Consider the following 19,038-nt stretch of genomic DNA (forward strand, 5'->3'; position numbering starts at 1 on the left):
GCTGTTTTATTCTATAAACTATGAAGAACATTTCTCCCAAATTCCAAATAGAAATGATTATTCAATTATTTAGAGCATTTTTTTGTTTTTGCAGTAAATGAGAAATGGCTGATACAACAATAAAGATGCAGAACTTTCAGACCTCAAATAATGCAAAGAAAACACGTTCATATTCATAAAGATTTAAGAGTTCAGAAATAATCAATATTTGGTGGAATAACCCTGGTTTTTAATCACAGTTTTTTTCATGAATCTTGGCGTCATGTTCTCCTCCACCAGTCTTACACACTGCTTTTGGATAATTTTATGCCTTTACTCCTGGTGCAAAACCTTAAGAAGTTCAGTTTGGTTTGATGGCTTGTGATCATCCATCTTCCTCTTGATTATATTCCAGAGGTTTTCATTTTTAAGTGGCATCTTTTTTTGTTCCAGAGCTGTATGTCTTTGCATTAAGATGTACACAATATGTGCATGAATACACACAAGTAGTACATTTACAATATATACTTCAAGAGTAAAAAACTGGATAAAAAACGTGACAATAACACATACTTAAATCTATTAACGTTCACATATTTAAATATAGCTTATTACAATTAAAATATATTTAAATTGCCATAAGTTATTTCAAAATAGTACTTTTAGAATGAATTTAAGTACATATTAATTTTAATGTTTAAAGGTATGTACTTTTCCATGCTAAATATATGTTTAAAAAATATACTTCAATTCACTTTTCTTTTATAAGGATAGATTCTGTCTCATGATTTTTGTACATGCTAGTGTATTGTGTATTAATCCGAACTGTAAAGACATGCAGTTTCTTAGGGATCAGCTCATTGTATACAGTTTGGGTAGAGGATTTATGAGGAGTTAAAGGTCTGATGGTCCAGCAGGAGATGGTGCAGCAGATCTCTGCAGAGAGAAAAGAGAGAAATAAACAGCAGTTATCACCGGCGTTTCTGTAAAACCACCACAATCATAACGCGCTTGTTCTGCAGCAGCTGCTGTTACATAAATGCGGATCTGCTGCATGCATGTGAGTCAGACACCTGTTTGGACCGTGTCAGTTTTCCCAGGAGACAGCTGTTCTTGTTCTCCGGCTCGATTGCCAGGCACCAAGCTCACCTCTGAGAAGGTGCTGCAGTTTACCCGAAGCGCCGGATCTTTATCTGTGTGTTTGTGCTTTTACATTACTCATCCGTTATTCTCAGCAGCGAGCGTGCTTCATGAAAGAAGCAGAGAACAAACAAAGTTTCAGTCCAGCGCTCTTAACATTCAGAACAAAGCAACAGCACTTTACAGAAGCGCTAGTGTTTATAAGACTAGATAAACACATACAGGGGTAGGTTGAAGCAGCCTGGTGGTCAATCTTCATTAATTGCCCATTGCACCAGTAAGAGCGTGAAGAGTGTAAAGGTTCAATTAGCAGGGTAAGAGCACAGTTCTGCTCTAAACATTGCAATGCACACAACATTATGGGTGACATACCAGAGTTCAAAAGAGGACAAATTGTTGGTGCACGTCTTGCTGGCGCATCTGTGACCAAGACAGCAGGTCTTTGTGATGCATCAAGAGCCACGGTATCCAGGGTAATGTCAGCATGTCACCACCAAGAAGGACCAACCACATCCAACAGGATTAACTGTGGATGCTGTAAGAGGAAGCTGTCTGAAAGGGATGTTCGGGTGCTAACCCGGATTGTATCCAAGAAACATAAAACCACGGCTGAACAAATCACGACAGAATTCAATGTGCACCTCAACTCTCCTGTTTCCACCAGAACTGTCCGTCACCACAATCAATTATTGTGCTCTAAAACCAGGTGTTTCAGTTTCATTGTCCAACCCCTGTAGATAAACACACTTAAGCAATAGTCACACTCAGAAGAATATGACTGATTGCAATGATACTCAGAAGAAAGTGGTACAGCGGTCTAAAGCACTGCCACTATGATCAGGAGATCGCTGGTTGGAATCCTGTTCATGTAGCTTGCCATCGGTAATCTCTAGGACCGGAGCCCTGAGAGAGTACAATTGTCCTTTCTCTCTCTACGGGTGGATAGATGGCGCTCTTTCCCCTCATCACATCACAACACAAGGCTGCATCTGTGAGCTGATGTATCAGAACCGAGTTGCTGCGCTTTCCTCCGAGCGTTAGCGCTGTGATGCTGCTCTGTAATGCTGCATCAGCAGCAGTTCAAAAAGAGGCGGAGCCTGACTTCACATGTATCGGAGGAGGCGTATGCTAGTCTTCACCGTCCTGGTGTGTTGGGGCATCACTAGTGACAGGGGGAGTCCTAATGAGTGGGTTGGGTAATTGTCTGTGTAAATTGGAAAAATTGAGAATTTTGTTTAATAAAAATTAACGAATTGTACAACATTTATGGCCCTATTTTAGCAATCTGTAGCGCATCAGTCCATTACACAAGGCACAGCTTGATTTAAGGCGTGTCAGTTTGTCTTATATTTCTTTTAAAGTCACTTTATCTGTCAAATCTGTGAAATTAGATGATAGTAGTGATGGTATTTTCGGCTCTATTTTGAAATGCGGCTCTTATGGCTCTTTTTACTGTGGAGAGACGGCTCTTTCGGCTCTCAAACGGCTCATATACAGTGAGTCCAAGAAGTATTTGATCCCTTGTTGATTTTCTTCGTTGGCCCACTAATAAAGACATGATCATTCTATACTTTTAATGGTAGATGTATTCTTACATGGAGAGACAGAATATTAAAAAGAAAATCCAGAAAATAAATCTATGGAATATATATTAATTGATTTGTATTTCATGGAGTGAAATAAGTATTTGATCCCTTAGTATTCATTAGCAGTTCTGGCTTTTACAGACCAGTTAGACACTCCCAATCAACTTGTTACCTGACCTGAAGCCACCTGTTCTCACTAATCACTTGTGTGAAAAACACCTGTCCACAGAATCAGACAGATCACACAGATTTCAAGTCTCCAACATGGGTAAAACCAAAGAGCTGTCACAGGACCTCAGAGTCAGAATTGTTGACCTTCACAAAGCTGGAATGGGCTACAAAAAGATTAGTAAGGTGTTGGATGTGAAAGTAACAACTATTGGTGCAATTATCAGAAAGTTTAAAGAGTATAACATGACAATCAACAGACCTCGGCCCGGTGCTCCAAAGAAGATTTCGCCTCGTGGGGTGGCAATGATGCTGAGAACGGTCAGAAATCGTCCTGCAACCACTCGGCAGGAGTTAGCAAATGACCTGAAGGCAGCTGGGACCACAGTTTGCAAGGAAACAATTGGCAACACTTTGCGCAACAATGGATTCACATCCTGCAGTGCCCGAAAGGTACCCCTGCTGAAGAGAGCACATGTGGAGGCGCGCCTCAAGTATGCCAATGATCATTTGAAAGATGAACCAAGTTATTGGGAGAAGGTTTTGTGGTCAGACGAGACCAAAATTGAACTTTTTGGCCTCAACTCCACCCGCCATGTGTGGAGGAAGAAAAATGCTGCCTATGACCCCAAGAACACTGTGCCCACCGTCAAGCATGGAGGTGGAAGCATAATGTTTTGGGGGTGTTTCTCTGCCAAGGGTACAGGGCTACTTCACCGCATCACTGGGAAGATGGATGGAGCCATGTACCACACAATCCTGAGGGACAACCTCCTCCCCTCTGCCAGGGATCTGAAAATGGGCCGTGGTTGGGTCTTCCAACATGATAACGACCCTAAACATACAGCAAAGGATTGGCTCAAGAAAAATCACATTAAGGTCATGGAGTGGCCCAGCCAGTCGCCAGACCTCAATCCGATCGAAAATCTATGGAGGGAGCTGAAGGTCAGAGTTGCCAAGCGACAGCCCACCAACCTTCATGATTTAGAGAGGATCTGCAAAGAAGAGTGGGCCAAAATTCCCCCTGGTGTGTGTGTGCTAAACTTGTGGTTAACTACAACAAACGTCTCACCGCTGTGCTTGCAAACAAAGGCTTTGCCACAAGTATTGAGTGTGTTTGGCAAGAGGGATCAAATACTTATTTTCCTCATTGAAATACAAATTAATTAAAATATATTCTTTAAAATTATATTCTGGATTTTTGTCTTGATATTCTGTCTCTCCATGTTAGAATATATCTACCATTAAAAGTGCAGAAGGATAGTGTCTTTATTAGTGGGCAAACAAAGAAAATCAGCAAGGGATCAAATACTTCTTGGACTCACTGTATATATATATATATATATATATATATATATATATATATATATATATATATATTTACATTATTAATTAATTAATAGCTCAAACCTAATTTTATAACATTTTGTTTCATTACTGACATTTTTAAGCACTTGTAATAAGAAAAATTGCTGCATAACAATGCTTTATTAACACAACTTTTATTATAACCTATTATTAAATTATCACAAAATAGCACCACTTCCACAAAAATAAATTAAAATAAATTAAACAGTTATAAATACAATTACCCACCACAAAAAAAGTAAAAAAAGTATTAAAGCAGCTTCATAACAAAAAAGGTGCAACAATACAAATATCAAATACAGTGCTTTGAAATTAAAGTATAAAACTATGAAGGATAAAAAAGACCATGTGAACAACACCAGTTTTGAACCACTGAGATGGAGAACTCACTGTATTAAATACAAAAACCCACCACAGTACGATAAAGTATTAAAGCTGCTTCATAACAAAAAGGCACCATAACACAAATATCACTTACATTGCTATTAAATCAAAGTATAAAAGGGGGGATTTCACTTGTTAGTATATAATTATTAATCTGAGAAATGCACTATACACTGCGAAAAAACGCCAATCTTATTTATTCTTTTTATTTAATTCTTATTAGTATTTTTCTCTTACCGAGTGTTATATTGCTAAGAGTAAGATTTTTTATATTTTGTTAGGAATAATTGCCTTAATCAGTCTCAAAACGAGCAGATAAATCATCAGTTAAGTCATTAAATTATTTTTAACTTAATTAAATTGTTTTTTTTACTTGATTCAAGTCTTACTTTTATTTACTTTGATTTTGAGATTGCTCATTTTATAAAAAAAATCTTTCCAAGAACATTTTGCTCATCCCAGATTTTTCTTTGGCAGATTTATTTTTTATTAATATAAGAATATACATGTACGTCTCAATTTACATATATTTAGTTGTGTGTGTTTTTTTTTATGGATTTTTTTGCAGTGTAAGAACTTTAATAACACGTAATTTGTCCAAGAGTGCCAAAACTCATGCCTACAGCTGTGTGAATACAGTGTTTAGTGTTTAGTTTAGGGTTCCTCTCTGTTTTTAAGGCGTGTGATGTAGAATTACCTGTGGTTTGGTGCTCTGGGCAGCTCTGGGTAGATTACACCGCTCTACTCTCAGCTGTGTGAGCGTCAGAACGCAGACCTGCAGAGCAACTCTGACTCTAAACTGCAGGTTTAGCGAGACTGAGCTGAGAAATGGCCGGGCAGGAAGTGCTGAGTGTGTTTAAAAATGCAAATCAGGCTGTTGAGAACTGGTTTCTTTTAACAGCTACTTAAATTTGTCACTTACTCACAGAGAGATAAAGTACTGAACTCACTGTAACAGTGGAGCGGAATGTGGTGGTGAATGGAGGTAAATGCTGATTTGCATGACTATCAAGTATCAGGAAAGTACCTCCGGCTACAAACGTATTCGTAGTATTGATTTAACTTCTTGTGTTTGTCTTTGCAAATGACTCAAATGTTCCTTAAAGTAAAACTGAAAGGGATTTGCATTTTTTCACCTTTACAGACCATAATTAATGGTCTGTAAATGCGCATTGCTTTAACAATAAGTTACTTAGCAACCATCTAGCAATCACTTAACACCATAGCGATGCCATAGCAACCACCTAGTTACTCCTTAGCAAACATCTAGCAACTGCTTAGCAGCACCATAGCAACCATCATGGATACCATAGCAACGCCTTAGCAACCATCTGCCAACACCTTAGAAACCATCTACCAATGCCTTTGAAACAACATAGCATCTGCTTAGCAACGCCATAGCAAACACCATGAATACCATAGCAACGCATTAGCAAACACCTAGCAACTCCTTAGCAACATTATAGGAACCACCATTGACACCATAGCAACACCATAGCAACCACCTAGCAACACCTTAGCAACCACTTAGCAACTGCTTAGCAACGCCAAAGTAACCACCATTAATACCATAGCAATGCTTTAGCAACCACCTACCAACACCTTAGCAACCACCTAGCAACTGCTTAGCAATACCATAGCAAACACCACGGATACCATAGCAACGCCATAGCAACCACCTAGCAAACAGCTAGCAACACCATAGCATCCAACACAGACAGCATAGCAACACCATAGCAACCACCTACTAACTGCATAGCAACAGCATAGCAACCACCCCAGATACCATAGCAATGCCTTAGCAACCACCTAGCAACACCTAAGCAACCAGATAATCTATACTATACTAAAAAGAATGTAGTACATGCCATCCATGTGTGGAGACAGTGTAATATATGTGTTTTAACTAAAAAATATTATTTTTTTTAGGAATTATAATATATTATGTATCGTAAACTATTTGATTAACATTGTATAAATTAAGTAATTGTAATTAGGTAATATTGTATGCAGAAATTAAGTAAAGTTTACTAAAAGAAAGGATTGACTGAAGTTCAGTTCATTTTTAAATTAAATTTACTTAATAAAAGCAAAAAAATGCAGAAAGCTGCAAAACTTTTAAAAGTAAATTTTACTCATCATTTTTTCCAGTGCACTTCATTAGTTAGCACAGTGCTAAATACAGACCTACACTTTCCTCAGACTGCATGGAGGTGTTTAGTAATCTCTAACCGACCTGCTAATGTGGTTTCTGAGACTGACTCACCGTCAGTGACTCACTGTTATCTAGAACTCAACTAAAATGTGTCACTTAACTATAAACAGTATCACTTATCTTAAAGCCCAGACCTTGTCTGTCCTTTAGTCTGTGTTTATAGATTTCAATGAGTCACATAGAGTCAGAAATCACATCAGCGTGTCTATTAGAGATTAATTCTATATAAAAACGACATTTGTGTTATTATTTATGTTTGTGTTATAAAAGGGAATTTGGTAAATATAATTTTATTAATTAAAAACAAAAATTATTTGTTTACAGAAAGGAGAATGCTCATCTACATTCATCAAAAATAATAAACAAAACAATATAAAACTCAGGCCTCCCATAAATTATTCACAAGATATCACCTCACTACTTATACAGCTGTGGGCATTTCTAAACCATTACTTAATGTAACAATTCATGATACATTTACAAAATTTACAGTACCACTTTGAAATAAGGCTTCTTTATAAAGCGTTTATAAACAGTTTATAACAGAGCTTGTTAATGGTTATAAATTAACAACACATAAATAGAAAAAAACAACAGTGATAATAACTTTTTTAAAAACCTTTTAAACAGTATAAACAAGTGTGAATCACTATTTAGTACACAGCAGGCCACTGTTGCGCTTTCTATTTATGTTTTAACTGCTTATTAATGGTTTATAAGGGCTGTTCCACCAAATCTGTGACATTTCCCAATAAATTACATGTATAAATATGCACAGAAAGTAACTTTAAAATACATTTTATTATTAAGCATAGTGTCTTCTACATTGACCATATTGCAAAAGTAAAATATGCAATTAAAACATTACTAAAAACTGAAAACACTGAAAAAAATAGCATTTGTTACCTCCTGTCCCCACTCTCTAACTATAAACTTTACCATGAAATATAATGATTATAATCCTTCAAAAATGTAGTTTTTTGCATTTCTGTGTGACTCCAAATCCCATCTATGCATTATAAATATATATTTTTCATAATAAATCCATTATATTTAGGTTAAAATACACATTTTAGTTGTGTCCCTGGGTTTCACTCAGTCCTGTTATCGTAACACACTACCCCATCTGAAAACTTTACAAGTCACATATAAAACAGGAAGTGACATCAGCAGGTTCTTCTGAAGGTCATGGAAAGACCAGAATAAAGTTTTCTCATTTGCTTTTCTGTATATTTGATTTTATTGTAACTATGCCTGAGGAGCTAAATCTCAACACTCTGTCCTGTTACCTAAACAATTCTTAGATCTTATTGGTTTATTTTTAAAATACCCATTTTGGGAAAATCACTACAATGTGTTCAGTGTCCTCATGCTAATAGCATAGCCGCCAGTAAGCTATTTTTCCTGTTTTTGCTAATTCTATGCTAAAAACTCAGTCCTGTTACTTTCATTCCTGTTACACAAAACATAAAAAGTAACAGGAATGAGTGTCAGTAACAGGAGTAGTGTTTTTTTTTTTGTCATAAATATCAATTATTTGACCATGCAGTCGACCATTTCTTCAAAATAAAGACTTTATTTAGAAAAAAATAAAGGAATTAGTGGACTTTAAATTTTAATAAATTAAGTAAAGCTGCCTGAGATTGACAAGTTCATATTTAATTAGATTCATAGTTGAAAAATATTAAAGTTAAATTTGGTTTAATTTGGAGTTACAACAAGCAAATAGCCCATAACCTGATTAATAACCCTAAATAAACTCCTTTTGGAAACTATTTATAAACCCATTATAGAGGAGCCTTTATTTAAAGTGGTTTTATATTTACTGCTGCCCCATGACTTCTGGCATGTCAGTATTCCATTAAGACTGATATGTAAACGAACTCTGTTCTGATTGGCTGCAGTTAAAAATGATTGGTGGCCCACCAACTGCATCCTGGTCTGCTCCAGTCTGCAGCATTACCCTTAATTTGGGGTAAAAAGTGAAAAATTCTGTTCATAAGGTTTTTTTTTTTATTTAACTGCTGCTTTAATTTGCCTCAAAAGCTTCTATGGTGAAATCATGAGGGAAATCCCTGAATGAGCAAAAAAAAAAAAAAAAAGCTCAAGTCTGACTCATAAGCTCACATTCCTCAGTGAGACGCTGAGGTAAAGTGTTTATTACTCAAGTAAATTTCAGCATTTTAATCATTAATTCATCTTAGAAGTTCTCTTCTAATCATTAATTTACCTCAGAAGTGCTGGTCTAATCATGAATTTACCTTAGCTATGCCATTATAATCATGAATGTACCTTTGCAATGTCATTTTAATCATAAATTTACTTCAGTAGTGCTATTCTAATCATGAAATTACTTCAGCGCTGCTATTATATTCATAAATTTACCTCAGCACTGAAATTATAATCATAAATACACCCCAGTAGTGCTATTCTAACCACGAAGTTACCTAAGCAAGGCTATTCTAAATATATATTTACCTCAGAAGTGCTGATCAAATCATGAATTTTCCTCAGCACTGCTACTCTAATCACAATTTTAACTAAGCAGTGCCTTTTCTAATTATATGTTTACATTAGCAGTGGTATTCTAATCACATATTTACCTCAGCAGTGCTATTCTAATCTTAAATTTACCCCAGCAGTGCTATTCTAATCATAAATATACCTCAGCAGTGCTATTCTAATCATAAATCTACCTCAGCAGTGCTATTCTAATCATGAAGATACCTCAGCAGTGCTATTCTAATTATAAATTTACCTCAGCAGGGCTATTCTAATCATTAATAAAATCAAATCTTGATACAGAGATAGTGAGAGAACTAAAAGGAAGGAAAGAAAAAGGGAAAAGCAAGAAATAATTGGGGGGACAACAACAATAATAATTATTAGTAATTAGTAAATAATTTTAAACATAATTTGGTAATAAATCTAAAAAAAAAGGACAGATTTCCCATCACTATTAGCTAGCTGCACACTGTGCCAAAACACTGAGAACACTTGGAAATAATTGCAAAAAATAATTACAGTGCTGTAATTTTATTTTGTTGACAGATTTTAATTCATTCTCTTCATTAGTGTTTTTTAAAACATTACGAATGCTAATTCTGCCAAGAGAAAGAGAGAGAGATGTGTTTTTCTGATTGTTAGCCTTGGTTAGCGGCTAATCTCTGCCTGAATAATAATAATAATAATAGCACTCTCTGGCTCAGAGCCGCTGGCAGACTGGAATAAAACCCTCTCTCAGATTCCTGCCATTACTGCTCTACTAACAGGAAACGTACAGGCTGAACAATGGCCTGCAGTGTGGCCAAAATCTCTGCCCGTGAGAGCTGAGGTTTGTATACGCTGATTTAATTATAACCGAGGTCACAAAAACATTATTGTTTTTACTATTATTCTCCCACAATTACCCCACAACTCTATGAAGGCTGTTCTCATTGCTCAGTTTATGTTTTCCTGTCATATTAACCCATTAATGCCAATATACAGTGCCAGTAAAAAAATATTTAGAATGTTCTGCATTGTACAGTACATTAATACTAAATCCATCCAAGCTCTTAAGAAAAACATATGGAATTATTTAGTAAACAAACGAAAATTCAGTTTCAGTTAACAGCTGTGCTGAACTTGTCAAGAGTTAATTACTCGAATTTCTTTGAGAGCATCAGTTGTAAAGTTGTAAAGAGGTAGAGTTAAAGGTATACAGTAAATAACTCTATTTGAGTAATGTTCTAATCCAGATTATATAAATCAAGAACTACTCAACTAAGTAAAGAATAAATATACACTTTAAGAAATGAAGGTTAATTAATCTGAAATTTTTCAAGAACTCTGAAAGTATCCTCAGGGTCAGTCACAAAGACCACCAAAAACATAATGTTAAAACTGGCCCCTGTCAGGAGCAGAGTTACCAACCTCAGAAAGTTAACAGCACCCCAGATAAGAGCATTTTTATCTGGAGGAGCAGGAAAAGAGGTTGGAAGTACAGGGGTTGGACAACGAAACTGAAACACCTTTCATTTTAGTGTGGGAGGTTTCATGGCTAAATTGGAGCAGCCTGGTGGCCAATCTTCATTAATTACACATTGCACCAGTAAGAGCAGTAAGAGTGTGAAGGTTCAATTAGCAGAGTAAGAGCACAATTTTGCTCAAAATATTGCAATGCACACAACATTATGGGTGACATACCAGAGTTCAAAAGAGGACAAATTGTTGGTGCACGTCTTGCTGGAGCATCTGTGACCAAGACAGCAGGTGTTTGTGATGCATCAAGAGCCACGGTATCCAGGGTAATGTCAGCATACCACCAAGAAGAACCAACCACATCCAACAGGATTAACTGTGGACGCTGTAAGAGGAAGCTGAATGAAAGGGATGTTCGGGTGCTAACCCGGATTGTATCCAACAATCATAAAACCACGGCTGATCAAATCACGGCAGAATTCAATGTGCACCTCAACTCTCCTGTTTCCACCAGAACTGTCCGTCACCACAATAAATTATTGTGCTCTAAAACCAGGTGTTTCAGTTTCATTGTCCAACCCTTGTAGTTAGTTATGTAGAGGTGTTAGGAGAGTAAGTGCTCTTTGAAGAGCTCAGTCTTCAGGAGTTTATTAAAGATAGTGAGAGATTCTCCTGATCTGGTAGTGGAAGGTAGTTAGTTAGAGGTGTTAGGAGAGTAAGTGCTCTTTGAAGAGCTCTGTCTTCAGGAGTTTATTAAAGATAGTGAGAGATTCTCCTGATCTGGTAGTGGAAGGTAGTTAGTTAGAGGTGTTAGGAGAGTAAGTGCTCTTTGAAGAGCTCTGTCTTCAGGAGTTTATTAAAGATAGTGAGAGATTCTCCTGATCTGGTAGTGGAAGGTAGTTAGTTAGAGGTGTTAGGAGAGTAAGTGCTCTTTGAAGAGCTCTGTCTTCAGGAGTTTATTATTAAAGATAGCGAGAGATTCTCCTGATCTGGTAGTAGAAGGCTGCAAATTCTCTGGCATTCTTCATCTTGTTGTTTCCATGTTTTCTTAATTGAATGATCTGATAATCTGAGTTCGGCTCATGTTCAGACTCTGTTATCTTCCTCCCTCAATCAAAATCTGCTCCACTTTACAGGCTGCTCCTGCTCCCCTCCAGCACAGCAAATGTTCTCCACAGAAGCTCATGAATAACTCACTCACTCACTCACTCACTCACTCAGGGCTCTGCTATCTCTTAAACTCACTGTATAAAAAAAAGATCTGAATCTGAATTGTGCAGTATTTTTATTAATCTGTGATGAATTTATAAATTAGCTGCATTTTCTTGCTCATATTTATCTGATATGTCTGAGATCTGCTTTCAGCTTGGATGACCTAATTTTCAGGTTCTGTTTTTATGAAGCTCTGTTGTTTCCACATTTTTTCAGGTTGATGTTATGTTCATGACCACCAGATGGCAGGCAGGTCTCAGTGTTTATCGCTCTGCTTGGTTTTAAAGGGGTATTCCATCAGATTTTCAAAATTCTGCAGAATTTAAAACCAGTGGTAATTTTACACTTTTACTTGAGTAAAAAGCTTGAGTTGATGCTTCAACTTCTACAGAAGTATTTAAAACAGTGATATCAATATTTCTATGTGTAATGAATGTGAATACTTTTATTATTTGGTATATCCAGAATTATTTGTTGGATCCAGATTTATCTAAACAGGCAGAAACCACAAGAATCCAGATTTTTCCAAATGACACCCAAACCACATTTGGACATTTTGTTTAGGTCTGTACAGATGTGTCTTAGTCTGTATGCTCACATCAGATTACAATGTATCTTTGGCGTCACTCACAACACAACAAACAAGTATCTCATCAAATCCAGACTGAGGGAAGTGCAGGGAGGTTTCAAGAAGAGTTCTAGAAGGTCAGTTACTGACACCACTAAGCTCCAAACCACAGCAACCCATTAAAAAAACGATTGTGATGCCCAGACAGGCAAATCCAATCTGATCACTTCCAATTAACAGTTCAGTCATCTAAACAGATCTGGTTTCAGAAATAAATCAGATTTACCTGCAACACCTAAAGGACTGGTTCTGATTGGGTTTAAGTAATAATAGCTTATTGACATTCATACAATCAATAAACGAACAATGGGCACTATTTTAACGATCTATAGCACACGGGTCAATTATGCATTGGACAGGTTGATTTTGAGCATGTCGATGTGTCTTTAGTATCGTAAAGTTAAAAAAATACGCCTTGCGCTGCTCAAAACAGGCAAAAGGCATGTAGTAATTCTCTTAATTGATCATTGGTTTGTTTTGGGTGTAACCTGAAATAAACCAATCAGTGTGTCAGTTGTCATTCCCTTTAAGAGGCAGGTGAGCTTAGACTTTGGCGCATTCGTATCTTAACAGTGCGGCTCTTTTGTGCGTCTCAGCAGAGACAGATACTGACCTGCATGTTCACACTGTGAAGATACACCAGCAGCTCATTTAAGGGAACAGTAATGTTATTTTATTCTTTATTCTGTATATTGTTGAGTTAAAAATTGGGGTTGTGCTCTGCAGTGCATCCGTTTGTGGATGTGGATGTTTAACAAGCGGGGGAATGTATGCAGGGCTGTGACCTATAGAAATGGACTATGATGATTGACTGTTGCCTAGGTTCATTTCAGTCAGTGGTGCACCTGTGTTTTTTTCACTTCCAGACCACCACACCCATCAGTGTGGATTTATTTCTAAACTTTGATGTTATTTTAACAGCTTGTGATAGATAGATAGATAGATAGATAGATAGATAGATAGATAGATAGATAGAGAATGGAACTGAATCAGACGTATCTGAAGTATAATAGTACAATGGCTCTAAAAGCTCCTATTATAGAAAGTTATTACAGGAAATTGGTTGTAGGTAGTCTTATGCTGTGATGTTTGATGCCTGAGACACTGTAATACAACGGCTTTGGGTGCAGATATTTTTAGAAATCCATTTATGCTTTTGGGAAACATGAAGGGATTTCCCAATTGAATATAATTGTATTATTTATTTCAGCATAGCCATTACGTATTAAACTCAGAAGGCAGGTGTAGGGTCACTGTTGGGTTTGGATTTTATTGCTAGATGTTTCATGCTTAATTTAAAGGGTTAGCATTTTATTAACCTTTAAGGGGTGCTATAGCATGGCTTATCCTACTTAGTACACTGAAAAAATGAGTGTGCTTGATCTACTTAAAAAAATCATGTAAGCTTTTTGCATCAGATAATTACTAGGTAGATCAAGCAAGAGTAGTAGTTGTATTTACTACTTAATTTTCTCCAGTAGGGCTAACATACTTTTTCAGGTAGTGTCAACTTAAAAGAGTCCATTACACTACATGGGAAATTTAAGTATTGTCAACTTAATTTTCTCTTGTAGACTGCTGACTTAAAAAGCTTAGTTAACTCAACTTAACTCAAGTGTTTAATTTGTCCTTTTTAAAAAATGATCTGTTTAGTCAAATAAACTAACAATTCATCTTTATTTTAACACACACTTTCAAGTTAATAAAACTTTAGTAATATTCACATAACTCATCATTTTAAGTTAACCATGGGTTTTCTCAACATATTTAGTATTTTATTAGGTACCACTTTAAAATAAGACTACCTTTATAAAGGGTTTACAATGGTTTACTTTACGGTTAGTTTATTTATGGTTACTAATTAGGTTGTAAATGCCTTAAAAATCATTAATAATTAGTTATAACACATACGTAGAAAGGGCAACAATGACCTGTTGTTTGCCAAATAGTGAACCCACAGCCATCTATACTGTTGCCCTTTTTGGGTATGTGTTATAACTGATTATTAATGATTTTTAAGGCATTTACAACCTAGTTAACCATTAATAAACTAATTGTAAACCATTTATAAACCCTTTATGAAGGTAGTCTTATTTTAAAGTGGTACCTATTATTATTTAATTGCCAATACTGACAGTATAATAATGGAGCAATACAGGAGTACACTGGGTAAAGAGTGAACTCAGCATACTGTGATCACTAGAAACACAGAATAAAGTTAATGTGCTCTTACAGCTCTACAACACTGAGGCCTGCCAATCAACATGTATATTATAATTACTGCACGCCCAGGATAAGGTAGCTTTGGGCAACAGACAACACAAAGATGCTAAGTAAGGGAGAGGCCACACCCAATATGCAAATATATGGTATCAGGAGCCTATAGGAAATCTGCATGAACCAACACTGTAGAAAGAGCATCGACACAGGTAGGGACTAAAACCCTAGTAAATATAACAAGACTTTTGTTTGTTGAGCAGGTGTAAGTAAATTATATTAAGGAAAAAATACACAATGTCTTGTATTTTGAACAAATGTGTAGTAATTAAAAAATAAATATATTCGTGTAAAGGTAGAAACATATGTTTTAGTTGTTAATAACACAGATTTAATTATGTTACATTTTCTAACGCTCAGATTTATTTTTTTCAGTGTACTGAGTACTAATCTAAACTAATGCTTATAGTACTTCACTATTAACTCAACATTAATTACTAAGACTCACATATCTCCTGGAAAACTACTTACTAATTATATCTCTTTCATAGTAACTACTCTTTAATTGCTCAAATCAACATTAACTGCTCAGCTGAAAACATATGCATGCCACCTGGGGAGCTGTGTATTTAAATCAATGTAATCAAACAATTATTTGATTCAATTGTGATATTTAATTATTTGATCAAAGGTGATATTGATTGTGATAGTAGTAACCTTAGTTGTCTTAGTATCCCCAGTATCTTCCAAATATTTACAATACACAGTACAATGCTACAGTGTGTAGTAGTCTACTTAACCCCCATTTTTTGGCGCTCTGAGTGGTCCAGCAGTCTAAAGCGCTGCCAGCATGATCAGGAGATCGCTGTTCGGATCTCAGTCATTCAGCTTGCCTTCCGCAGCAGGAGCCATGGGAGAGCTCAATTGGCCTTGCTCTCTCTCTCTCTGGGTGGGTACAGTAGATGGCGCTTTTTCCCCTCATCACTCCTAGGGTGATGCGGATCAGCACAAGACTGCGTCTGTGAGCTGGTGTATCAGAACAGAGTCGCTGCGCTTTCCTCCGAGTGTGCTGTGATGCTACTCAGTAATGCTTTATAAGTAGCAGCAGTTTGAAAAGAGGCGGAGTCTGATTTCACATGTATCTGAGGAGGCATGTGTTAGTCTTTACCCTCCTGGTGGTTTGGTTTCACTAGTGATAGGGTTAAATCCTAATGAGAGGCTTGGGTAATTGGTCTTGTAAACTGAGAAGAAAATGAAATAAATTTATTTCAAAAATAACATTTTTGGAAGAAGAAAACGTTATTTCATAATTTGATTACTCCAGAAGGCATGTAAGACTCTACTACAATATCAGTTTGTTCTAGTTAGTTTTATACACACTCAATACAGTTCCAGTTGGTTATTGGTTTCCTCTTTTTAATTACCATTTTTATTAGTTTTAGTTAAGGAAAATGTTTTTTCACTTTCAGTTTTCATTATTTCATTGTTTTTGTTACCTCTATGCACCATGGCTAATGTATAAAGCCTCCAGAATTGAGCTGTGGAACAGTGGAACTGTGTTCTTTAGAATAATGATGGAGCATCATCCAATAGAGTTGGGAGTTTGGGTGGTGATCATCCAACCCAGTATCCAGACCTCACTAGTACTGAATGCAATCAAATCATTACAGCAATGCTCTAAATCATCTAGTAGAAAGACTTTATTGGACAGTAGAGACAGTTTGTCCAACAAAAGTTAGATAAACTTAATAATAAGCCAAAAATGAGCAGTTTCCCAATTATTATCTGTCCCACACCCTCACTGAGGAACATCACACATTTCAAAATGATGTTTTTTCTTTTCTTCTTCAAGTACAAATACATTTCTAATGGTACAACATATTCGGGCTGAAAATGAGAGAAATGAGGGAGATGTTCCACATACCGGCTTATGTAACGTAAATCTAATTACACACTATTATGCACATTAAACATAATTATACAGAAAATAAATAATAAGCTTATTAAATCTACATATTATATCAACTCACAAAGTTTTTTTTCTCTGTCTGACTCATAAAACCATAAGCTCATGTTACATCAGCAAATTATATTTGTGCCTCAGATCTCAATAAAATAAGTGCAGGTTATACTGCTTGCTGTGGATTCGTATTCCATATGAATAAATTAACTGAAAGCATTACTAATACAGTACATCTTAAAGTGCTTATTAAACCTTCACAATTACTGCATAATTAAATAGTTTAGATGCGAACAAAGTCATTCAGAGTGGTTTAGTGTAAATCAAACATAAAAAAGCATAGCAAACACCTAGCAACACTTTATTTTCTTATTTTATTTATTTTTCTACATTCAGCAAATGAATAGTGAAGTGAGCCAGACTATGAAGGAACTCATAATAAATAATGTAGTAACTTAAAATTACTGTTAACTAAACCAAAATACTGTGTGAATTAAAAAGCATTTAGATGCTCTTATCTGGGGAGCTGTTAACTTTTAGGGGTTTCTGAGGCTGGTAACTCTGATGAACTTATCCTGTACAACAGAAGAAACTCTTGCTCTTCCCTTCTTGGTGCAGTCCTGATGAGTGCCAGTTTCATCCTAATGTTTCTGATGGTCCTTGCAACGTCACTTGAGGATACTTTTAAAGTTTCAAAGAAATGTTTCAAACTGACTGACCTTCATTTCTTAAAGTAAAGCGTTTTTTCTCTTTATTTAGTTGAGAAGTTCTTCCATTTAATAATATGGATTAAAACATTACTCAAATATTCACTATTCACTGTATACCTGTAACTCTACCTCTTCACTACTTTACAACTGATGCTCTCAAACACTTTATTAAGAGGCAAGAAATTCAAGTAATTAACTCTTGATGAGTTCAGCAGCACAGCTGTTAACTGAAAGCCTAAATTCCAGGTGACTCTACCTCACAAAGCTGACTGAGAAAACTTTAAGATGTCATCTAAGCAAAAGGTGCTACTTTTTGTACTTTTGTATTTCTTATATTTCTCAACATGCTTTACATTTTGTATTTTACATATGTTGTGATCATGATTACTATTATTATGATGATTTTTTTTATAAACCTGATCAACGTTGGTGCTGGCACTGTATCAACTGATTATTACAGAACACCATTAAGAACCTCTACATAGTGTAGCTCAATAAATATGACTAGTAGAAGGAGCACCAACTAGGTGCAACTATTCTTGCTTTGACGATGAGTGTTTGATACACTTGGTTTAAAGTGTGCTTTGACCTTTCTCGTGGTCATATTCATTTTAATTTTTCGGTATTTAGTTCATTTTCTTTAGCGATAATAACCTTGTTACACAGATGTGCAAATGCATATTATAATACAAAGAATACATAGAATAGTAGATGAACCTCTATGCGATAAATAGGATTATGAGATGACTAGCACCTACACTGAAAAAAAAAAACTATGGCTCAACATAACTCAGTTTTTAAAAAACACAGTTTTAATATATTTTTATAGAACTGTGAAAACTGAGAGCATAATACTGGTGCAGCACAAGAATTAACTCTGTAGTTTCAAGCCAACATAATGTGACAACTAAGAATACAGAGTAATGGTTACTTGCTCTTACAGCCTACAACACTGGAACATCACATTTTTTCATTGGCCCAACAAACATTTTTCAGGTTTCAGGTTGGAGTTCTCTGAACTTTTTTTATTGAGTTCTACTGACCGGTTTAGTTCTCTCAGCTTTATAATATCAGTTCTCTTGACTAAAACACAAAATCACAAATCACTTTTTAGAGTGTAGACTACATGAAAAATATGAACACCTACTGGTGCAACTCTTTTTGCTTCGGAGATGAGTGTTTGATACTCTTGGCTTTAAGGGGTTAAATGAAATTCATAGGTGTTTGATCAAAGCACAGCCAGTACTGAAATGATATGGCTCGAGTCCAGCCATATGCTGGTACACCTGGTGGCTCCAGCTCTCGTTAGGTCGGGTTCACAGTGGGGGTGAGGCTCGGCCCACGGGGAGCCTCTCTGCTGAGCTATAGGCGCTACAACACGAGGCAGTTCTGATTCCTTCTCAGAAGAAGCCAATATGTTCACTAGTGGAATTAAAGCAGCGGAGAGCGGCTGGAGGAGACGCCGGGCGTCCGTACACATTAAAGGAGGCGGAGCCGATCTCCAGACT

This window comes from Astyanax mexicanus, chromosome 23, assembly GCF_023375975.1.
Source record: "Astyanax mexicanus isolate ESR-SI-001 chromosome 23, AstMex3_surface, whole genome shotgun sequence".
In the NCBI taxonomy this organism is placed as follows: Eukaryota; Metazoa; Chordata; class Actinopteri; order Characiformes; family Acestrorhamphidae; genus Astyanax; species Astyanax mexicanus.